This window comes from Pseudorca crassidens, chromosome 16, assembly GCF_039906515.1.
Source record: "Pseudorca crassidens isolate mPseCra1 chromosome 16, mPseCra1.hap1, whole genome shotgun sequence".
Classification (NCBI taxonomy): Eukaryota; Metazoa; Chordata; class Mammalia; order Artiodactyla; family Delphinidae; genus Pseudorca; species Pseudorca crassidens.
Genome location: NC_090311.1, coordinates 43,043,774 through 43,069,814, shown reverse-complemented (window position 1 = coordinate 43,069,814; position 26,041 = coordinate 43,043,774). Strand labels below are relative to the sequence as shown.

General features: G+C 37.9%; 1 long non-coding RNA gene across 1 annotated transcript in view; it reads right to left on the bottom strand.

Moving 5' to 3' along the window:
- LOC137208450 (uncharacterized) overlaps window positions 1-26,041 on the bottom strand; it is a 385,078-nt gene that overhangs the window by 50,982 nt on the left and 308,055 nt on the right. Inside the window, exon 5 of the long non-coding RNA XR_010935640.1 lies at window positions 24,588-24,753. This is a non-coding gene — a long non-coding RNA (uncharacterized lncRNA). The remainder of the gene's footprint in view (window positions 1-24,587; window positions 24,754-26,041) is intronic.

Here is a 26,041-nt window from a genome sequence, read left to right as displayed (position 1 = left end):
CAACGTCATGTGTTCTCTGCAGCTGCAGGCTCACGCCGCATTCCGTACCTCTCCCTCTCCCTGGCCTGAGTGAGCCAGAGCCCCCTTATCAGCTGCTACTTTAACCCCGTCCTGTCTGAGTGAAGAACAGATGCCCCCAGGTGACCTACACACAGAGGTAGGGACAAATCCAAAGCTGAACCCCAGGTGCTGTGCGAACAAAGAAGAGAAAGGGAAATTTCTCCCAGCAGCCTCAGGAGCAGTGGATTAAATCTCCACAATCAACTTGATGTACCCTGCATTTGTGGAATACCTGAATAGACAAAGAATCATCCCAAAATTGAGGCAGTGGACCTTGGGAACAACTGTAGACTTGGGGTTGCTTTCTGCATCTAATTTGTTTCTGAGTTTATGTTGATCTTAGTTTAGTATTTATTATCATTGGTAGATCTGTATATTGATTTGGTTGCTCTCTTCCTTTTTTTATTCTTATATATAGATATATATGTATTTTTCCTTTTTCTCTTTTTGTGACTGTGTATGTGTATGCTTCTTTGTGTGATTTTGTCTGTATAACTTTGCTTTTACCATTTATCCTAGGCACTTGTTATCATTGGTGGATTTGTTTTTTGGTTTGGTTGCTCTCTTCTTTCTTTCTTTCATCTTTTTTACTACTTTTTAATATTTGTTTTATTTTTTATTTTAATAACTTTCCCTCCGTTCCTTTGTTCATTCCTTCCTTCCTTCGTTCATTCGTTCGTTCCTTCCTTTTATTCTCCCTTTTCTTCTGAGCTGTGTGGCAAACAGAGTCTTGGTGCTCCAGCCAGGTGTCAGGCCTGTGCCTCTGAGGTGGGAGAGCCGAGTTCAGGACATTGGTCCGCCAGAAACCTCCCAGCTCCATGTAATACCAAATGGCAAAAGCTCTCCCAGAGATCTCCTTCTCAATGCTAGGAGCCAGCTCCACTCAAGACCAGCAAGCTAAAGCTATTCCAAACAACTAGCAACACAGTAACACAACCCCACCCATTAGCAGAGAGGCTGCCTAAAATCATAATAAGGTCACAGACACCTTAAAACACACTGCCGGACATGGTCCTGCCAACCAGAAAGAAAAGATCCAGTCTCATCCACCAGAACACAGGCACCAGTCTCCTCCACCAGGAAACCTACACAACCCATTGAACGAAACTTAGCCACTGGGGGCAGACACCAAAAGCAGTGGGAACTACAAACCTGCAGACTGAGAAAAGGAGACCCCAAACATAGTAAGTGAAGCAAAATGAGAAGACAGAGAAATACACAGCAGATGAAGGAGCAAGGCAAAAACCCACCAGACCAAACAAATGGAGAGGAAATAGGCAGTCTACCTGAAAAAGAATTCAGAGTAATCATAGTAAAGGTGATCCAAAATCTTGGAAACAGAATGGAGAAAATACAAGAAGCATTTAATGAGGACCTAGAAGAACTAAAGAGCAAACAAACAATGATGAACAACATAACACATGAAATTAAAAATTCTCTAGAAGGAATCAAGAGCAGAATATCCCAGGCAGAAGAACGGATAAGTGACCTGGAATATAAAATAGTGGAAATAACTACCGCAGAGCAGAATAAAGAAAAAAGAATTGAGGACAGGCTCAGAGACCTCTGGGACAACATTAAACACACCAACATTCGAATTATAGGGGGTCTCCGAAGAATAAAAGAAAAAGAAAGGGACTGAGAAAATATTTGAAGAGATTGAAAACTTCTGTAATATGGGAAAGGAAATAATCAACCAAGTCCAGGAAGCACACAGAGTACTATAAAGGATAAATCCAAGGAGAAACACACCAAGACACATATTAAACAAACTGTCAAAAATTAAATACAAAGAAAAAATATTAAAAGCAGCAAGGGAAAAGCAACAAATAACATACAAGGGAATCCCCATAAGGTTAACAGCTGATCTTTCAGCAGAAACTCTGCAAGCCAGAAGGGAGTGGCAGGAAATATTTAAAGTGATGGAAGGGAAAAACCTACAACCAAGATTGCTCTACCCAGCAAGGATCTCATCCAGATTCGACAGAGAAATTAAAACCTTTACAGACAAGCAAAAGCTAAGAGAATTCAGCACCACCAAACCAGCTTTACAACAAATGCTAAAGGAACTTCTCTAGGCAAGAAACACAAGAGAAGGAAAAGACCTACAATAACAAACCCAAAACAATTAAGAAAATGGTAATGGGAACATACATATTGATATCTACCTTGAATGTAAATGGATTAAATGCTCCAACCAAAAGACATAGAGTGGCTGAATGGATACAAATACAAGATCTGTATATATGCTGTCTACAAGAGAGCCACTTCAGACCTAGGGACACGTACAGACTGAAAGTGAAGGGGTGGAAAAAGATATTCCATTAAAATGGAAATCAAAAGAAAGGTGGAGTAGCAATGCTCATATCAGGCAAAATGAACTTTAAAGATTATTAGAAGAGACAAAGAGGGACATGACATAATGATCAAGGGATCAATCCAAGAAGAAGATATAACAATTGTAAATATTTATGCACCCAACATAAGAGCACCTCAATACATAAGGCAAATGCTAACAGCCATAAAAGGGTAAATCAACAGTAACACAATCATAGTAGAGGACTTTAACACCCCACTTTCTCCAATGGACAGATCATTCAAAATGAAAATAAATAAGGAAACACAAGCTTTAAATGATACATTAAAAAAGATGGACATAATTGATATTTACAGGACATTCCATCCAAAATAACCAGAATACACTTTCTTCTCAAGTGCTCATGGAACATTCTCCAGGGTAGATCATATCTTGGGTCACAAATCTGCCTTGGTAAATTTAGGAAAATTGAAATCATATCAAGTATCTTTCCTGACCACAACACTATGAGACTAGATATGAATTAGAGGAAAAAATCTGTAAAAAATACAAACACATGGAGGCTAAACAATATACGACTTAATAACCAAGAAATCACCAAGTAAATCAAAGAGGAAATTAAAAAAAACTGGAAACAAATGACAATGAAAACACGATGACCCAAAACCTATGCAATGCAGGAAAAGCAGTTCTAAGAGGGAAGGTTATAGCAATACAATCCTACCTAAAGAAACAAGAACATCTCAAATAAACAACCTAACCTTACACCTAAAGCAATTAGAGAAAGAAGAACAAAAAACCCCCAAAAGTTAGCAGAAGGAAAGAAATCATAAAGATCAGAGCAGAAATAAATGAAAAAGAAATGAAGGAAACAATAGCAAAGATTAATAAAACTAAAAGCTGGTTCTTTGAGAAGATAAACAAAATTGATAAACCATCAGCCAGACTCATCAAGAAAAAAAGGGAGAAGACTCAAATCAATAGAATTAGAAATGAAAAAGGAGAAGTAACAACTGACATGGCAGATATAAAAAGGATCATGAGAGATTACTACAAGCAACTATATGCCAATAAAATGGACAACCTGGAAGAAATGGACAAATTCTTAGTAAAGCACAACCTTCTGAGATTGAACCAGGAAGAAATAGAAAATATAAACAGACCAATCACAAGCACTGAAATTGAAACTGTGATTAAATATCTTCCAAAAAAAAAAGCCTAGGAGCAGATGGCTTCACAGGCGAATTCAATCAAACATTCAGAGAAGAGCTAACACCTATCCTTCTCAAACTCTTCCAAAATATAGCAGAGGGAGGAACACTCCCAAACTCATTCTACAAGGCCATCAACATCCTGATACCAAAGCCAGACAAAGGTGTCACAAAGAAAGAAAACTACAGGCCAATATCACTGATGAACATAGATGCAAAAATCCTCAACAAAATACTAGCAAACAGAATCCAACAGCACATTAAAAGGATCATACACCATGATCAAGTGGGGTTTATCCCAGGAATGCAGAGATTCTTCAATATACGCAAATCAATCAATGTGATATACCATATTACAAATTGAAGGAGAAAAACCATATAATCATCTGAATACATGCAGAAACAGCTTTTGACAGAATTCAACACCCATTTATGCTAAAAACCCTCCAGAAAGTAGGCATAGAAGGAAATTATCTCAACATAATAAAGGCCATATATGACAAATCCACAGCCAACATCATTCTCAATGGTGAAAAACTGAAACCGTTTCCTCTAAGATCAGGAAAAATATAATTTTGTCCACTCTCACCACTATCATTCAACATAATTTTTGAAGTTTTAGCCACAGCAATCGGAGAAGAAAAAGAAATAAAAGGAATCAAAATCGGAAAAGAGGAAGGAAAGCTGTCACTGTTTTCAGATGACATGATACTATATATAGAGAATCCTAAAGATGCTACCAAAAAACTGTTAGAGCTAATCAATGAATTTGGTAAAGTAGCAGGATACAAAATCAATTCACAGAAATCTCTTGCATTCCTATACCCTAATGATGAAAAATCTGAAAGAGAAATTAACAAAACACTCCCATTTACCACTGCAACAAAAAGAATAAAATATGTAGGAATAAACCTACCTAAGGAGATGAAAGACCTGTGTGCAGAAAACTATAAGACACTGATGAAGGAAATTAAAGATGATAGAAACAGATGGAGAGATATACCATGTTCTTGGATTGGAAGAATCAACATTGTGAAAATGACTGTACTATACAAAGCAATCTACAGATTGAATGCAATCCCTTTCAAACTACTGGCATTTTTAAAAAACTAGAACAAAAAATTTCATAATTTGTATGGAAACACAAAAGACCCCGAAGAGCCAAAACAATCTTGAGAAGGAAAGACGGAGCTGGAGGAATCAGTCTCCCTGACTTCAGACTATACTAGAAAGGTACAGTAATGAAGACAATATGATACTGGCACAAAAACAGAAATATAGATCAATGGAACAGGATAGAAAGCCCAGAGGTAAACCCATGCACATACGGTCACCTTATCTTTGATAAAGGAGGCAAGAATATACAGTGGAGAAAAGACAGCCTCTTCAATAAGTGGTGCTGGGACAACCAGATAGCTACATGTAAAAGAATGAAATTAGAATGCTCCCTAACACCATACACAAAAATAAACTCAAAATGAATTAAATACCTAAATGTAAGGCCAGACACTATCAAACTCTTAGAGGAAAACCTAGGCAGATCACTCTATGACATAAATCACAGAAAGATCCTTTCTGACCCACCTCCTAGACAAATGGAAATAAAAGGAAAAATAAACCAATGGGAGCTAATGAAACTTAAAACCTTTTGCACAGCAAAGGAAACCATAAACAAGACGAAAAGACAGCCCTCAGAATGGGAGGAAATATTTGCAAACAAAGGAACTGACAAAGGATTTATCTACAAAATATACAAGCAGGTCATGCAGCTCAATATCAAAAAAACAAAAACTCAATCCAAAAATAGGCAGAAGACCTAAATAGACATTTCTCCAAAGAAGATATATAGATTGCCAATAAACACGTGAAAGGATGCTCAACATCACTAATCATTAGAGAAATGCAAATCAAAACTACAATGAGGTATCACCTCACACAGGTCAGAATGGCCATCATCAAAAAATCTACAAACAATAAATGCTGGAGAGGGTGTGGAGAAAAGGGTACCCTCTTGCACTGTTGGTGGGAATGTAAATTGATACAGCCACTATGGAAAACAGTATGTAGGTTCCTTTAAAAACTAAAAATAGAACTACCATACGACCCAGCAATCCCACTACTGGGCATATACCCTGACAAAACCAACTATAATTCAAAAAGAGTCATGTACCAAAATGTTCATTGCAGCTCTATTTACAATAGCCAGGAGATGGAAACAACCTAAGTGCCCATCATCGGATGAATGGATAAAGAAGATGTGGCACATATATATAATGGAATATTACTCAGCCATAAGGAGAAACAAAATTGAGTTATTTGTAGTGCCGTGGATGTACCTAGAGTCTGTCATACACAGTGAAGTAGGTCAGAAAGAGAAAAACAAATACCGTATGCTAACACATATATATGGAATGAAAAAAAATGGTTCTGAAGAACCTAGGTGCAGGACAGGAATAAAGATGCAGATGTAGAGAATGGACTTGAGGACACTGGGAGGGGGAAGGGTAAGCTGGGACGAAGTGAGAGAGTGGCATGGCAATATATCCGCTATCAAATGTAAAATAGATAGCTAGTGGGAAGCAGCCACATAGCGCAGGGAGGTCAGCTCGGTGCTTTGTGACCACATAGAGGTGTGGGATAGAGAGGGTAGGAGGGAGACGCAAGAGGGAGGAGATATGGGGATATATGTATATTAGAGCTGGTTCACTTTGTTATAAAGCAGAAAGTAACACACCATTGTAAAGCAATTATATTCCAATAAAGATGTTAAAAGAAATAATATCTACTCTCTTAGCAACTCTCAGTACATAATACAGTATTGTTAACTATAATCACCATGCTGTACATTAGATTCCCAGAATTTATTCATCTTATACCTGGAAGCCTGTACTTCTTTTTTTTTGTACGCGGGCCTCTCACTGTTGTGGCCTCTGCCGTTGCGGAGCACAGGCTCCGGATGCGCAGGCTCAGCGGCCATGGCTCACGGGCCCAGCTGCTCCACGGCATGTGGGATCCTCCCGGACCAGGGCACGAACCCGTGTCCCCTGCATCGGCAGGCAGACTCTCAACCACTGCGTCACCAGGGAAGCCCGACAATCATTTCTTGGATTTGACACCAAAAGCAAAGATAAACAAGTGGAAATATATCAAACTAAAAAGCTTCTGTGCAGCAAGGAAGCCAACAACAAAATGAAAAAGCAGAAGGGGAAGAAATATTTGCAAATCATCTATCTGATAATCAGTTAATATATTAAATATATAAAGAACTCATAGCAAACAAGAAATCATTGTCAAGACTGATGTCAGGAGCTTATCTCCTATGCTTTATTCTAGAAATTGGGTTAATTTTAAAATACACTTTTTTTTTTGTCTTGTAAGGACTCATCATTGTAACGACTCATTATTGTACTCTAATAACTAGAGATGCTGTCTTGTTACAAATGTCATTCTGAGTCAATGACATCATCTAGCTCCTTCTTAAAAGGCAGAAAGAGAGCAGGGTGATCACAGGAAGACCATAAGTATCAGATGTGCTTTAGAAAAGATTATTCAGCAGAATATAAGCTAGTTCTGCGATTAATTAATGAATCAGATGAGGTGCCTGAAATGGCTAGTCAACCAAATTTAAGTCAGGCACTTAGGCTTAGGAGAGTATTAAGTTTAGCAAAGGAAGGGTTGACACTGGGTAAGCAAAACAAAGAAACTGGCCAGAGGTAGCCTGTAGTTGTTAAGTAGGAATGCAAGCAGGGACCCTGACCAGGATGGACAGAAAAACGACAGTTGGGAGAAACAACAGGCATTAGAACAATCGGCAGCATAATAACCCGGTTAAGCATAGCGTCTCACATAAGGTTGCCAGATAAAATCCAGGAAGCTCAGTTAAATTTAAATTTTAAACAAACAATGAAAAAATTTTAAAATGATAGATGTGTCTCAAATATTGCATGGGACATACTAAAAACATATTCACTTGTTATATGAAATTGAATTTTAACTGAGCATCTTATGTTTTTATTTGCTAAATCTGACAATTCTAATCACACATGAAGTTACAATAAAACTGTATAGTTCATAGCAGGATAAATTCTCCACTGAATATTTATTGGATTAATTTTTTAAGTGGGTGCCCAGAATTTTTTTTTAGTGAGTGCCTAAACTGTGGAATATTTGTCCTAATCTTTTCACAGTTCAGACCATTAGGAAACTTTCCTGGGGCTGAATATAAATAGAGTTCTTCAACCTTGAGTATGTATCTTTGAGGATGGTATTCACTTAGATTTTAGTCACTAGGTGAAAATTAGAGTCTGGTGAGTCTGGAGGTGAATAAGTAAATTTATCTAATAGAAGCAACATTTTATTAATATTAAATTGCAACATTTGAATTTGATATTTAAAATAATTGAGAGCAATCTTTGATAGATTGGGTCAAAGTACTTATAATAAGTACAGGTTAGACTACACAGTATATTTTTATTGGAGTATAATTGCTTTACAATGTTGTGTTAGTTTCTGTTCAGTGAAGTGAATCAGCTATATGTATACATATATCCCCTCCCTCTTGGAACTCCCTCCCACCACCCCCATCTCACCCATCTAGGTCGTCACAGAGCACCACCGAGCTGAGCTTCCTGTGCTTTATAGCATGTTCCCACTAGCTATCTATTTTACGCTTAGTAGTGTACATATGTCAATCCTAATCTCCCAGTTCATCCCACCCTCCACTTCTCCGCCAGTCCACATGTCCATTCTCTATGTCTACATCTCTATCCTTGCCCTGTAAATAGGTTCATATAATTCTTCATTAGTTTTTTTGTTTTTATTTGCTATTACACAAAAACAATATATAAGATTTTATTGTTGTTTTGCCAATTTTTAATAGTGAATCTGTAAAATTTATTACTAACAATGTGCATTGATCAAATTGTGGCACTACGCTGAGAGAAAAGCTCAGTCCAATGGAAAACATCATGACAGAATCCTTTAACATTTGAATATCCATGGAAACCTCACAATCTTTTTTTATTATTTATTTTGTAGAAAGAAGCCTTTATTTTTTAACCCTTCTCAATATTTTTATTTTTAAATTCATAATTTCTCATAAAACAGAAAATGTTCTGCTCATAGAACTGCATCAATATCGTTATATTAGCTAAAACTTTGTATTGTAAAGTATAAAGCATTTTAAATGTAATACTTGTATTTTGCAATTTAATTTTAAAATTAAATGACCTAAATATAATCACTTGCTCTTATCTCTCCCTTTATATTGAACAAAATAGGAATTTCCTCCAGTACTAATTATTTTATAAAAATCAATTTTCTTCTCTGTTAAGAGCATTTTTCCCTTTGGACTGCATTTATAATTACTATAATTTTATGTACTAATAGGAAGAAAATATGCAGAGGCTTTTCACATTTTATACCTAGTAACTGTTGATTTAAATTTTATATCTGAAGTAATTTGGTCCTGCGCTATCAGTCAGGAACCATCCTTGTTTAAAACCAGAGACTGCAAAAATATGTGATTACATGACCTAGAGACCACACTAAAGGCCCATTTACTTTCTGTAGCCTTTAAACACACAAATTTAGACAAATGACTGAATGTCCCATCCATCTTTAAAGAACCACCTAAAGCATTTTGAAAACCATGCTCCTTCATGCATGAAAGGCCCATAGATTTAAACATATATTTCACTTTTGCAGACAATGGTAATGTTATGGCAAAAGAGAGATGTAAGTTGAATGTAAAAGTGAAGGGTTTTTTTCTAACTTATTTTGAATAAGGTCAATAAGAACAAATAGAATTTTACTTTTCCATAATTCTGATAAGTACCATCTTACTGCTTATAAGTGGATTAGGAGAAAGAACATATGGGTAGGGTAAAATAAGTAATAGACCTGACAGAGGTGAGTACACCAGGAACTCTCCCAGATTTCCATTATATTGCTGGTTACAGCTTTTCCTACCCTCCTTCCCCCTTCACGTCGATATCATCTTATTTTTTAGGACTCAGTGTTAACATTATTTCCTCTAGGAAGTTTCCTACAACCTTTAAGACTGGGATAGGGTCTGTAATTATGAAATCATGCCTCGGTTTTTTTACCCTATTATATGTGACCCATTATACTGATCCAGCCATATTATAATTGCCTGTCTACAAAGGTCAGCATTCGCTCATTAATGTTTCTTGCATAAGCAGCACAGTGCTTATTTTACTGCAGGCATGTAATAATGTTGAATAAATGAATGATTATAAATCAGTCTAGCAGAACTCAGTTGACTAACTGGACTGTCAAACATAGTTTTAAAAAAGTCTGAACTGGGACTTCCCTGGTGGCACAGTGGTTAAGAATCTGCCTGCCAATGCAGGGGACACAGGTTCGATCACTGGTCTGGGAAGATCCCATGTGCCAAGGAGTAACTAAGCCCCTGCGCCACAACTACTGAGCCTGTGCTCTAGAGCCCACACACCCTAGAGCCTGCGTGCTGCAACTACTGAAGCCCACGTGCCTAGAGCCCGTGCTCCACAAGAGAAGCCACCTCAATGAGAAGCCTGTGCACCGCAACAAAGAGTAGCCCCACTCGCCGCAACTAGAGAAAGCTTGCACACAGCAATGAAAACCCAACGCAACCAAAAAAAAAGTCTGAATTGGAAAGTAGTAAAATAGTCCTTAAAAAGAGGTTACAATGGGAGAACACAATTTCAGAGACCATTATGAATTCTAGGTCACAGTAGTTAAAAGTGAATTTCTGTCTCTTTGTGCTCTTGCATATATTAGGTCAGTGTTGAGTTTACTCTACTAGGTACTATGATAGCTAAGCTTAATACTGTGCAACATCGGACAAATCTTTTGACAACTCTGGACGAGTTTTCTTTTGTAAAAAGAAGATATTTTTCTTGTAAATTTGCAGGTTTCTGTTATGCACCAAAGTTATAAGATTATGAAAAAAGTATCTTAATTGACAGGGCAGATAACTAAGCATAAATTTAAAATATTGCTGTGAAAAATGTACAATTATATACATACAGAGTGCACTGGTTAGGATAAGACTGCTGTAACTAAAGGATCCAATTTAATATAGCATAAAGAACAAAGAAGTGTACTTTTTTCTTTAACAACTGTCCTGAAGTGAATGGTATAGGTTTGTGGATGCACTTCTGTTCCACTGGGTCATTCAGGAAACTAGGATTCCTTGTAAGAGACTGGCCTAACCTAGGGCAATTTGGTTATCTGTATGTTCAATGCTGGGTTGCTGCAGTGTCTTCTTTCCAGATTGAGAAGACGAACAAATAAGGAGGAGTGATATGTGCTACTGCACGCAATTCCCCTGTGCTGAACTCCCCAGCCATGACTTCAGAAGACTTCAGAAGAAAGGGAGAAAAGATTTCAGAGGATGACTAGAAATTTCTACCATTGAAAGGGAAAACATATTAGATCTTTTAATGATAAGGAGAAAAATAATCAAATAGATTCAGGATGCACTTTGCCTGGATCATTATTATACCCTTTTGACTCATAGATCATTATGCTACATATACATAATTTCACTGTTAAATACATTAGGTCATACTTATATAACAGTTAGATTAATTTTGAAAAAAATGAAAAAAATTAATGAATTAGAAATACCATAGAAATAGACTGTTAATTTTAAAAAGGTTCTGAAGTTTAAAGTAATCCGTGTACATACACATAATACCTGGAAAGATATGCCCTAAATGTTAACAGTGATTAACTTTGTTGTTGGAATTATGGGAGCTATTTAGTTTTTGCTGTTGTTGTTTGTTTTGGGCTTTTTTAGGTATCAATATTTTCTAAATTGTCTATCATAAACATTAATTTATTTGTGGTATAATTAAGAAACTATACATATAGATATGAAGAAAAGATAGACAGGGATTCTGTAAATACCACAGGAGAAACTGAATTTAAGTACATTCAATTTCAGCAACCATTTGTGTACAGCAAGTAAATTTTGTGGTCAAAAGTATCCAGACATGCTTACGGCATCTTAAAAGAATTTGCAAAAACTTTATGAAAACAGTAGATGTGACTTATGGAGCTACCTTGCTGATTATGAGCTGTGCTATTATTAAAGTGAACACGTACTGTAACACATTCCCATAAAGAATCTTATCACAAAGCCCATAACAGCACATAAATGTTTCACTTTACAAAAGCATTGAAGCAAAATGTCTGAATCTAGTGTGACATTTAAAATATAAGCCTTTAATTCTTGTCTAAATGGCTTAGTTGGTTAAATATTTTAGTCATCCATTTTTTATCTGCCCAGAGCCTGAATTCTTGCTTACGTGTTATCACCATCAAGTTAAACAAGGAAGTAAACATTTCATTGTTGGACATTTTTAATATTCTCCATATTGTTATAAGTAGCCTTTTTAATTATCCTAGTCTAGTTATTTTTCTTTCCTATGCCAAAATAAAAGCGCTTAACAAAAATTATTTGGTATTAGTATCAATATTCAGCTTTTTTTAATTGATGAGTTGTGATCACATGTCTATAAACAATAGGTAGAACAATTAATTTCAGGCAACTTATAAATTAACTAAAGTAAACCCAATTTGTTTGCTGGTCTCTTTTCTCCCTGGTAGAGGAAACAGCTTTCTCTAGCCTATGGATAAAACCAGGAAGTTTGTCCATACATTCTTTCTTGATGACATATTCCCTGGACTGTCCATCCAGTGTGTCATGCTCCAGCAACCCCTAATCAACAATGTAACTGCTAGGTTTACTTGTCACACGTTGGTACATTGAATTGACAAGAAAACAATGTACTTTTAGATAATTCATTACTCACCAGCACAGCAGGCATCCTGAATTTTGGACTGGTCCCCCATGCCTCCCAAGCCCTATGGAGTTGATATGAAGGCAGGTCTAGGTGAACACCAAGCACACGGTGGATCTCTGTCTGATAGGAAACCACCAGTTTTATAATAAGCCCTCAAAACTGCCTAATTTTGTACCTGAAGAAGATATGATTTTATTACTCTGATCAAGAGATAAATCTGCTCACTGACCCAAAGTGAGATGCCTCTCTATCTTTCACCTCGAAAAGAGCACAAGATGGCTAGAAAAGCTATGATTACCTCTCAACAGTGTGCATGCTGTTGTAGGTTTAGCCGTGGATCACCCTCTAGTAGCATTGGCCACTGATAAATACCAATATAGATATTCCAAATAATATATAACAATGCCAGTATAGACACTAGTAACCACTGAGTGCTTTAAAGAAAACTGCTGAAGTGTAATAACCAAGATGGCAATTTTGAGAGTGCAGGTATTTCATGATGCCCTTATTCTGTTCCTGAAAAATGTTAAAATTGGTATTCATATAAGGAAAACTGAGATGCAGCTGGAAATTCACACACCTACCTAGTCATAGTTTTTGATCTGAGGCTTAACAACAAAATTTCTTCAAGTGATTGTGTGAAACATCAAGTGTGTGCAAAATGTGAGAAATACAAAATAGGACTGGACAGTTTCTGAAAATACTCAGAAAGCGTTTTCTTAAAATGTACAAAGCCACCGTGTGAGATTGCCTCAATGAAATTGCAACATCACTATTGATACAATTTTAAAGTCCAGGATTTAAAGAGAGGATCACTGTATTTTGATCTTTAACTTGGTCACCTACATTAAAGTGGAAAGAAAGCCCAAGAACTTGGTGGCAACATCATCATAGTCAAGCAACCTAGAGAGATTGTGCTGGCCAAATTTACTCTGTGCTTCCACTAACCTCAGCAGAAAGTGGGCATCTATTTAGTATTGTAAGTATTCAGCATAGCCTCTGCAGAAGGAATTAGCGAGTGAAAATGCTGAAATATTTTCTTTTACTTTAATACCAAACTTTTAAAATGTCACCTCAGTACTTTAAAAATTATAAAATTGTACTAGTGCTCCATGTACTTGAATACATTTTAGACTTATTCCTGCATCTCAAATGTTCATTCGATGCTGATGATATTTTGCTTCAGTCTTGGCTTTGGCTGAATAGAGATTTTAACCCTTATCCATCCAGTGTTTGGACAATGTGGTTTCATTGCACTTAAAAACATTTATTTGCTGAAGGATTAGAGCAATTTTAGAAAGGAATTACAATGTAGGAAGTTAAAGGTTAAGGTTTTTGCTAACACGGCCTTTCTTTGATCTCAGAGATCGAGTTCTCAGGAGAATTTTCCTTCATCCTAATCTGACATTTCTGTCTTCCATTTGCAAAATACCTCTTTGAGGCCCTTGGTGTGAAACCCCAATCCCTTCTCTATAATTAGAAATCCCCTCTCTGGAAGATCCTTGTAGGATCTGTGCAATGGCCCCACTTTGGGCTATACAAAATCAAGAAACATCCAACACTTATGATGTCTGATCCTGAGCTTCACAGTTATTGGGGTGAGGTGGGAGTGGAAATGGGGTAAGAAAAATGAATTCCTGTGCCTATCCCACAGCCAGAGAAATACATTTCTTTTTATTCAAGTATTCCTTCCAATACTCCCACCAGTGAGAGCTATAGGCCTACTAATTCTTTACTATTGATGTATTAAAATAATAGCTGATTTAAATAGTAACTTTTCTGGCAAGAACAAACATCAGTTTTTAAGAGACAGTGAAACATTAGCTCATAATGACCAAATTTACTCCCTTAATAAGATAGCTTCTTTGTCTTTGAAACCACTGTGTCCTCACTGAAAGTTTATTTCCTATTCTTCCCATGGCTCAGAAGTATCATAAAGGAGGTAGATGAGACTTTAATATCACTTTTATTGGGTCCTCGGGATGTACTCTATTGTATTCTGTTCTTTTGTGCCAGAGCCTTCCTTAGAAAGAAAGGAAGGGAATGATGGTGATTATCAAAATGCTCTACCATTGATCTACGGATACATGGTTAAACACTTGCCCAGTCATTATTAGATCTCATAGTATACAGGCATGCAGGGAAAAAAAACAAGTTGGGAAAAAGAAAAAATGAAAATTCATACATCTCTTGGTATTTCAGAATATTTTATCCTATCAGGATTCCCATAGGTAAATCATTTGTAGGTTTCCTCACAGAGCAGGGAGGAAAAAATTATAATGCTATTTTTCAATTGGACCTTTATTGCCAGCTTTTAAAAAATTGGATGAGATCCCCTATGTCCAATTTTTCATGGTGCTTCACCGAAACAAAGCCTTTCATAAAAAATATGAGACCAGTTCAAATCTTGCTCTCCCACTATTAACATCTCAGCCTGAGGATCCTCTTGAATTCCTTTGCCAAGAGTAGCTACCTCTCCTGAGTCCCCAGCACCCTCTACTCCCTCAAATTCTCCAGCTCCCTACCTGGTGCCCCCTCCTCCTCCCAACAGGGTGGACCCCTTCCTGGACTCCCACCTCCATTTCTCACTATGCCTCCCTACAAAGACTAGTCCAATGCACACCAGTAGCGGCATTTAGTACCAGCCTTCTGGAATCAATAAGCTATTCTCCCTTCAGGATGTCCCCAATGGAGAGGGTGGACTGACCACAATGTATACCCTTCTCTTCCTCAGATCTATATAACTGGAAGGATAGATGCAGGGGTTTGAGGGAAGACCCCACCCCAAGGGAGTCCTTAATTTAGTTCAGGGAATATTCAACACTCATTTCCCCACTTGGGTGGATGTCCAAACCCTCCTAAACATCTTACTCTCTGGGGAAGAAAAGGCACTGATTATAACTAATGCAAGGGAGGAAGCAAATAAGACCAATCAAAATAATCAGGGAAGGTTGTATTATCAACCTGGAGTCCAGGCCATTCCCGAAATGGTCCCTGAGTGGGACCACTGAGAGGAAAACAGTTATCAGCAGCACCTCACACACTTCAGGGATTTGATTCTTAAGGACATTCAACGAGCCGGGAAGAAATCCATGAACTGTAGTAGGGTTCAGGAAGTCATCCAGAGACCAAAGGAAAATCCCTGGGCCTTCCTTGAGTGCCTAAGGAGTGTCTCCAGGTATACACGAACGTGAACCTGGAGTCAGGGGGAGGGCAGGCCAGTCTTAAGTCCCATTTCACTTCCCAGAGCACCCCAGACAAAATTACAAAAGTCGGAGATAGGGCCCACCACGCCCACTTCCCAGCTGGTGTAGTAAACATTTCGGGTGTTCAACAACCAGTATCTGGAGGCTGATGCAAAGGAAGATAGATGAGCAGAAGGAACTGCCAGTATTCTGGTTTTAGTGATTCAGGGTCAATTGACCTCCCAGGGACAACTTCCGTGCCCGAGGTATCCTGTAACATTGATGAGCTGCCTGGGGTTTCAAAGACCACACGCACAGCGGAGAGAAGGGATTAAAGCTAATCAGGGTGCATACCGCATGAAGGAAGGCCATTGGAAGGGGGAATATCCCAAGTCTCAAAAAGAGACTAAGTGGAATGTCGTGTCCTGGCCCATCCTCGTTGGTTGCACACATGAAAGAAGAGGGCTGAAGGGGCCTGGGGCTCCTAGGAGTACCCTGGAAATTACCCCCAGGAGCCTAGGCTCACTCTGACCATAGGAGGTAAAAAGATTTACTTTTTATGGACACAGGGGCCACCTATTGGGTCTCGAATACCCAACAAAGCAGAATGACCAAGGTTAAATGTAAGATAGTGGGAGTGGAAGGAAAAAAACCACAGAAGTGCAATTTTATAGAGCATTTGAGTGCAATTTGGAAGGGAAAATGTTATCTCACTCTTTCTTTTATGTCCCAGAATGCCCAATTCCTCTAATAAAAGGAGACTTACTATATAAATTGGGATCTACAATTTATCTCAGGGACAAAAACCTTACCGTCAAAATACCTAAGACTCCCTTCTGTTCTGTAGCCCTAGTGCTACCACTCTACTGAGAATAATGGCCTGATTAACCTTGAGGGGATTGAATCCCTCAATATGGGCAAGTGACACCATGGGCAGAGCCATGAGGTCCCCACCAGTCAAGCTGTAACCTGGCTACAATTGCCCAAATAAAAAGCAGTACCCTGTGGACTAAGAATGCTGCCTGTCATATCAATAACCAAAGGATGTTGCAGCCATCAGAGATTGCAGCCACACCCAACAGTGAGTCCTAAGGGAACTCAGGATGGAAACGAGAAATGCCAGCCATCTATCAGTCATCAGACTGCAGCCACCCACCATGGTGCAGCTTGAGGAAACTCAGGATGAGAAAACACAGGATACTGGCCCCAGATAGCTGAGGTGCATATCAAAGGAATACTTACAGTGAGCCCAGACTCTTGTATCTTCCCATACATAGAAAGGCACTAGATTCCTTAACTTGAGATATCTGATTTCTTTAATTAACAATAATCTTTTGACTTTCTGACTACCTGCCCTTCGTTGCAAAAACTCCTCTATATCCTGGCTCCCCCACTTGCCTCCTCAGAGCAGTTTTCTCAGTGCTATCTGAGAGGCTGGCTCCTGGGCTTGAAGTCCTAAGAATGTCTGCTGAATAAAACGTAACTCTCAACTTTTTTAGGGTGTGCATTTTTTTTGCAGTCGACAACCTTTTAAGCAAGGACGCTCTAGCAGGCATTGAGCTGATAATAGAAAGCTTACTCAAAGAAGGGCTTCTTTTTTTTTTTTTTTTTTTTTGCGGTACGTGGGCCTCTCACTGTTGTGGCCTCTCCCATCGCGGAGCACAGGCTCCGGATGCGCAGGCTCAGCGGCCATGGCTCACGGGCCCAGCCGCTCCGCGGCATGTGGGATCTTCCCGGACCGGGGCACGAACCCGCGTCCCCTGCATCGGCAGGCGGACTCAACCACTGCGCCACCAGGGAAGCCCAAACAAGGGCTTCTTAGACCCTGTCAGTCCGCTTGCAACTCTCCTATTCTTCCAGTAAAAAAAAAAAAAAAAGGAAATACCAGCTAGTTTAGCTTTCCGGAGCTGTAAATAAAACTCCTGAGTGAGGAGATTCACCCAGTGGTGCCCAACACTTACACCTTGCTTTCTACCCTAAACCCTGGGAGGATCTGGTATTCAGTGTTAGATTTAAAAGATACCTTCTTTTATGCACTCTTAGTCCTGGAATCTCAATACGTTTTTGCATTTGAATGGCAGGATCCAGATCGCAGGAGAAAACAACAGTTGTGCTGGACAGTTCTGCCCCAGGGATTTAAAAACTCCCCCACCCTTTCTGGAAAGGTTTTAGCTAAGGATCTTGGTGACCTTGAGTTAGAACAAGAAACTATATTTCAGTATGAGGAAGACATTCTAATCGCCAACCCCACCAAAGAGCTTTCCAACCATAATATAATTAATACCTTAAATCATCTGGCTGAGAGAGAGGATATAAAGTTTCAAACAAAAAGCCCAGATCTCCCTCCAGCAGATAGAATACTTAGGATTTAAAATAGAAAAGGGGCACAGGGCACTGTCTAAGGAGAGGAAAAAATTGCCAGATGGCATCCCCTAGTATGAGAAAATGGCTCCAAGGTTTCCTGGGGATGGTCGGGTCTGCCATATATAGATCCCCAACTTTGTCTTAATTGCTAAGCCCGTGTATAATTAAAATATAAAATATAAAATATAAAATAATTTTAAGACTCATTCTGTCTTAAAATTACAGGACATAATTCCATGGGTCCACCATTCCAGAGTGAAGACAGCACCAACGCCTGAGGAAAAGTTACTGAGCCACCCATTCAATACACCTGTGAACCTGTTACAGACATTAGGTTACTTTTCAAAAGGACAAATTTACTGATAGAAAAGTAATGTGGTGGATAGGCTTAGTAGTTGTCCTTGCCATTGCTATTGCCTTACTTGGCTTCTGCTGTTCTACCAAACCCCCTCCTCCTGGAAAACATCTCCTCTGTTCATGCTAGATATAGGGAATATTAATACTGAAAGCGAGATGAACGTCTACCATTGTCTATACTTCTTAACTCTTTCTGCCCTATCTCTTACAACCATCAACGCAGAATGGGAAGTCAGTAGTAAATTTCTTGAGAATTACAGCCTGTGGATAAAATCGATCCCAGCGCTGGATCTGTCACAACCACCCTCAAAGTGACACCTATAGATTCAAGGTATTACATTTTACCCCCCAAAATGACAACCTCACTCTCACCTTGGCTAACTAGGTCTACTAAAACCTATCTCTCTTGAAGTTCACATCCCATACTTAACACAGCTTCCCTGCTTGGACCTCACCCCTCACATTAACATCTCTAATGAATACAAGACACTCACTCTAAAGTGCCATCACTCTAACCAGACTTGCTGCCACCACCCCTATCAACAGCCCCTACCAAAGGGAGGAACTTCCAATAACACCTTAGGGCTTCTCTGGACTCTGTCCCATCAGAACAACCCCAACTCCTCCTTTCCTTCTCTGGGATGAGCTCTAGCCTATCCTTGTTTAGATAATGCCTAATTTGGGGAACAAAACACGCTAGGCCGGCTAAGTTCTCAGAACCTAGGTGTAAGCATTCATAGTGTCACTCAGCCCTGAGCTACAAGGGAAATAGGACCCATTCTGGCAGAAGTACGGATTGCTTTCAGACAGGCGGCCTCCACTGGAGGACAAACATAATATTAGAACTATGATTGTCAGCATTATCTTCAGGGGGAAAAAGCTAATTAGGAGCCTAGCTGTATAACCGTCATGTATATATATATATATACACACACACACACACACACACACACACACACACACACACACTCACACATACCTTCTGGACTTCATGAATAACGATTTTGGAAATGGGCAAGTTTCTTTATTATTAAAATAAATAACTCCTCTGGCAATTTTAATGTGTTGCCAGAAAGTTGAAATTAAATAAATCTAAACCTCCCCATCTAATATCTAGCTTACAGAAAATGCAAGGGGTAGGGGAACATGTTAAATAACACCCTGAGTATGCAATCAATAAAATCCACAATGAAGGAACTTTAGAGTACAATTGATGCAGTAGTATTTTTCAAAAACAACGTAATAAACAAAAGGTGGTGGTTGAGTAGAGACACATCAGTCAAATAAAATATGTAAATATTGTTTAATCAATTCACATGCTATTCTCATCTCTGTGGGGAAAACACAAAAGGAAGAAAACATTGGAAACTATTTTTTTCATTCTGACTACAATCATTCTAACCCTTAATTACCTCGTTTTTCCCCCAACAGAGACATATTTATAATCAATTATTTATCGACTGAGCATTATCTGACTTTCAGTAAGCCACATAACCTTAGATAAGCCACATAACACTTACCACAACCTAAGTTTTGTAGGAGGTATTCCTGCAGGGGGAGTCATATGCAATATTTTAGTAATAAACTGCCTTGCTCATTGCCCAGGAGAACAAAAGCATTTTTTTCGCAACGTCCCAAGGCCTTTGAGAATGCCCTACAAGTAGTAGGTGCTTAATGAATGTTCGTTGAATAACTACATAAATTGAAAAATAAATGAAGCTTCTCATCATTAGTAAGCATAAAACTTCTATAAGTTTAGCAGCAAGATCAGTCCTTTTTAGGAAGTGAAGTGGTGATCTAATAACTGATATAAGGAGAATTAAGTGCACAAATTAAATATTGCCACATAACAAACAACTCAAAACTTAATAGCCTGAAACAACAATAATAAACATGGCTCAGGAGTCTACAGCTCACTTGAGTTTGCTTATATAACCAGAGTTTACAACTTCACTAAATTTAAAAGTGATACACAATTTTTTGGTGGGTGGGGTAGAGTTGCTTTACAATGTTGTGTTAGTTTCTTCTGTATAGCTAAGTGAATCAGCTATAGGTATACATATATCCTCTCCCTCTTGGGCCTCGCTCCCACTCCCTCTCCCATCCCATCCATCTAGGTCACCACAGAACACTGAGCTGAGCTCCCTGTGCTATACAGCAGGTTCCCACTAGCTGTTTTACACATGGTAGTGTATATATGTCAATCCCAATCTCCCAATTCATCCCACCCCCCACTTCTGCACCCCACGTCCACATGTCCATTCTCTATGTCTGGGTCTCTATTCCTGCCCTGCAAATAGGTTCATCTGTACCATTTTCCTAGATTCCACATATATTCGTTAATATATGATATTTGTTGTTCTTTTTCTGACTTACTTCACTCTGTATGACAGACTCTAGGTCCATCTACATCTCTACAAATGATCTAATTTTGTTCCTTTTCATGGCTGAGTAATATTCCATTGTATATATGTACCACATCTTCTTTATCCATTCATCTGTCGATGGACACTTATGAAATGTCCATGTCCTGGCTATTGTAAATAGTGCTGCAATGAACATTGGGGTGCATGTGTCTTCACAAATTTTTATCTAATATACCATTCATGTTTCAATTTTGTCACTTGGCTCAATGTGTTTCATTGTATTTGTTTTCCTCCAGTATGTGATGTTGGAATAGGTCATTGAAAGGATATGACCATCAGTTGTCCCATGAGCTGGACCTGGGCAATCAAAGCCTCCTCACCCCCTCCCCTCTCTTTGGAGTGTACGTTCTACCCATAGTGCGAGCCGTTTCAAGGATGCAGCCTTGAGAGAGCACTGTGTTGTTGAGACCATCTGGATGGTATATGTGACTGAACTCAGTTAAGGCCTCTGTATAAACTTTTAAGATTCTGGCAGGCAGGTGTAGAGATCTACTCGCCTTATGGCCACCCAAGACAAGCCTCATATATAAGTTCTCTTGCTTGTTAAACCTGACACCTATCAATATTGAGGGGTCTGCCTCTTTCTTCAGTCTCTTCTTGCTGTTTGTGTTAGGGGTCAGGACCAACACGCAAGGCCCTGCATGTAAGTGTCATGTCTTCATCTATTTTAATCTTTAAAGTTTCACACAGCCTTTTTTGCTCCTACAATATTGATACAGTTAAAGAATACATTCTATTTTGGGTCAGTCTAAAGCTTTCTCAGTACTAGAATCAGATGCATTTCTTGCCTGAATACCTTATAAGAATTATCTTGTCTTTGTTAGAATATCATACCTGGAGGTGTCCATCTATGCTTCATTGATGATTTAATTATTGATTGCCTGTTTGATTTCTCAACTTTGTAGCTACTATTTTTTTTCCCCTTGCAACTTATTAGTGATCTGTAGAGTGACATTTTAAGACATAATATTATTTTTTCTTCTTAGCCTATTGCTTTTTTATTATTATGTAAGATTATTTCTCACTATTTTCAATTTTTCCTTGAGCTCTATTTTTATCCTAAAATATTTTTGCTACATCAGATTTTATGAATCAATTATTGATTAATTAATACTTATTGATTTTTTTGATGAAATGATCGATTTCCTATTGTGTCCACTTTAGATATTTTCTTCATTTTGAAAATTTCATTTTATACTTCTCTCTTGCAGATGAACGATAAGGCAAATTTTCTTTGTCCAACTAGTGATTGAAAAGTTACACAAGTTGGGATTCCTTATATCTTTAGAATTCTTACCATATTTATAATTTTTGCTTTCTGTTTACCCACCCCTTTTACCTTTTTCTTCTCTCCTGACTTTTCTTCAATTTTCTTTTCCATATATTATTCTTTTCTACTTTCTATTTCTAAAACATGTTACTGTGTGGTTAATCTTTAAAATCCTACATACATAGTCATAAATACTTATTATGATGTGAAAAATAATTCACTACTTTTGTCATCTTCAGAAACACAACCTAGATGTTATCAAGATTTAACTATCAGGGAAAAACTTTTATGCTCTCTTCTATCTTCTATTGTTTTACTACATTATTAGTTTTAACTTTAAACAAGTTTCTTAACACTAAATATGTTCATGTTTCTTGGAATTTTAGTGTTCAAGCTTCACTTTAACTGCATTTTTTTTTCTTTTGCTCTATTGCTTTTTTCCTTTCCTCTAATCTTTCCTCTTCCCCCTCCCTCCCCTTTGTTAAGTTTCTTCCATTCTCTCTAACAGACCTGAGTTCAGAACCCAGTCTCTTAAAGGCACTTTAAAAAATGATGCCCTTGGAGGATGTGAAGATACTGTAGATTCATTCACAAGTCTAGTTGGTAACTTGGCTTAGTTCTGTTTACAACGTTATATCTTTAAATTCCAGAGATGCCTGGTTATAGTTTAAAACAGAGATTTGGTTTCAGGATCCTTCTGGGAATTACAATGCTTCACTTCACTTTCTGGATTTACCTAGTGAGCCAGGCTTGCCTCGCCATCCAAGGGAAAACTCTTAACTATTGTTACCTGGTAGAAGCCCAATTCCCAGCTGCCACTGGCTGCCTCCAGGCCCTGAGCCCACAAGATCAATGGTTTCACCTCTAATTATTTCTTGTCACTTTTATATATGTTTAATTTCTGTATTTCTTTGGATCCAGCTATGCCATTTTCATATTATAATAACCCACCATTATAATTGCTAGTTATACTGACCTTATCTCTTGAGTTTCTCTGTTCTTTTTAGATCTTGGCTACTTTATTATCTCCTGGGCCTTGGTTTGTAACACCACGGATACACTTTGTGGCCCTCAAATTAGTCTCTTAAAGCCAACACATTCTTCTTGGTTTTAGTGAACAGAAAGAATTTATTGATTCTATAATTCTGGCCCCTTGAATTGCAGGAGTCCTTTGACAGGTAGAAATCAGAGCTATCAATTCTCTTATTTTAGTTGAAGTTTCTTTGATTAGCAATAGGTTATATTATTCTTATGAATTGCATATTCCCTAAAGTCTTTGAAAAGGGAAATAAAAATCTTTTTTATGTAAAACAGTTATCAAATTATAACTTTTTTCTTCCAGAATGATTGAACTGAAATTTTCTAAGTGTGAGCATAATGGCCAATTATTCTGAGCAATTATCTTTTATTTTGTTTCTTCTCCAGAGTCTACATCATAGTGTGGCTAGAATCATCATTTGCTTCATTTATTTGTTTCTTCTTTTGTGGCAAACTTGTTCTATTTCTCTTTCCCGCCCCCCCAGTTCACTAATGCCCTAATATTTAAATGTTTGTTAATAGTTTAAGATTTTCTTGAGCTTTAAATTTTTATTTAATTTTTTTTTGGTCATATGTTATGGTACTTCTTATCCATTATTGCTGTTAAAATGCAGGTTTCATTAGGTTAATGAAAGAATCTACTGACATTCAGGATCCCATGTCTGTGGACTAGTTGGTTAAATTACCTAAGTAAAACATAGCTGAAGTAATAATTTTAGAGAAATTAGACACAGAATGGGAGAGTTTGGATTAAGAGCTTTAATAAATTTCTCTCCTCTTAGAGTGCAGCTGCGGGATTAAAGGGAATTTCATAGAGCTGGGATTTGTTAGAAAGTTACTGAATGCTAAAAGAAAGATGATAAAAAGGGGGAAGGCAAGGGTTCAGGTTCATCTGGGCAAAATGAATAGGTAGATAATTTCCTTCAATGTTTTGCCGGTTTGCCTAGTTGAGTTTACAATTTTATATGGCTTTGGGTCTTATTTACGATGTTCCGAGTGGATTTTTTTAAAAATGGAAATAGTTGCTCATACTCTGCATAAGATTTGAAGTTTTCAGTGTAACAGTGACAATAACATACTAGCTCACAGTCATTGAGCATTTACTATATGCAATGCCCTGTGCTCAGCGTTTGCAATATATACCTACCCATGAAGTAGTTGCTCTGAGCAAAACAGCTAGTAAGCAGCAGGGCCAGGAGTCAATCCTAGGTCTGTGAACAAGAAATGTTTCCTCATTCTCTCATGCCCTTTCTATAAGTACTTTACACATTTATGATGATGTACCCTGTAGCATTTCTGAACTCTACTCATCCAGACACAGCAGTTTGAACCTTAGTTGGATGCCTGAGAATGTGAAATTGATGGTTGGTGGCACTGGTGCTGGGAGAGCATGTAGCTTTAGAGCTAGAAAAGCTACTTTCTATCATATAATTGGAGAGCCAAAAAGAGTGACTGACCCTTGAGAAGGGAGGAGGTGTTATTCATCACACTATCCTAGATAAGTGTCCCTTATCATGGTAGTAAATAATCCAGGTAGGCTTACCTTAAACCTTGGAAGGATTCCTGTCTCCAGGGAAAGAGATGTTGCCAGAGCGGCTGCAGCAGAGTGTGTCAGAAAGGAAGAGCCAGCCCGCAGAGATGAGTCCAACACCAAACGGGGCTGCCCAGAGAACTGGATCTGCATCTGATTGACAGATGGCAGTCAAAGCCTGAGAAAGAAGAAATAAATATCAACGTGGCTGATTTGAGACACCCGGCGTTTAGACCCTGGGGAAATCCTATCAGCACATCTCTGAGGAATGTTTTACTAGTTTAGATATTTAACAAGGACACAGAGGTTTTCACTGAGGTGAGGATGATGCATAGAAAATGCACCCTGGAGTCCATCTCTAAGATTTGTCTCAGTTAAGCCCAGTTCAGTTGCCTTTTACAGAGATCACAGTGGGAGGATTGTGATTAAAAAACCAAAGGGGTATTTTATAAAACTCTTTATAAGATATCTGGGTATAAACAGCCATCATGTAATAATTTTTAAAAAACCAACACTGATTATCAATATTATTCTACTAACATAAGAGGCCCAAACAAGAAAATGAAGAAACTTTGCCAAGGACACTATGCTGTTTTGACAGCTTGTGAGATCTATTGTCTCAAAATTGTAGGGTGCCATTCCTATCAAGCCCATAAGTGTTTTATTTTGCTTACAGAAGATGGAGAATATTTTAAAAATATTTTAACTATGAAATAGAGAACATATACAGGAAAGTACCTAAAACAAATTTACATTTTAACAAATAGACATAATAGCCAAGAAATATAACATTTCCAACATTCCATAAGACCACAGTAAGTACACTTTCCCCACATAGGGTAACTACTATCTTAAATTTGCTTTCCTCGTAGTTTTAGTAACTACGTATGCCTTCAAAAATATATAGTTTACTTTTTAAACACTTTATGTGAAGGTAATATATATTTAAATGGGATATCATTTTTTATACATTTTTTCTTTCCCACAACAGTGCTTATAGAATTTGAGAAAGACATATTCATGTAATTAATATAATTTGTTATTTACCAGGTTACTGTACCGAAGCTTCAAATCAAAGTGTAGGGTAGAAAAATCAAGGTATCAACTAAGGTACAAATTTATGGAAAGTTTTTTTCTGGGGCAATGGGGGACTCTGTATTACACATCTCTCAATCTTACAAGCTATGATAATTGCCATTACAAAGTTTAGCATGCTAGAATAATTTATATTTGTGAATGCATGGTTGGATGGTTGTCTCCCAAATGGCAATATGTAATGGACTTTCAGTCCCAAGATTGGAGTCAATTTTTTTTTAGATCCCAAAGAAGATTCTATATTTTTACCTCCTCCTTTCTGCTATTCAATTAGTATGTACACTTCTGGGTACCTTCAAAAACAAACAAACAAAAAAAAGCAAACACAACAAAACTTGCTTGAATAAGATACCAAGTGATTTGGATAGAGT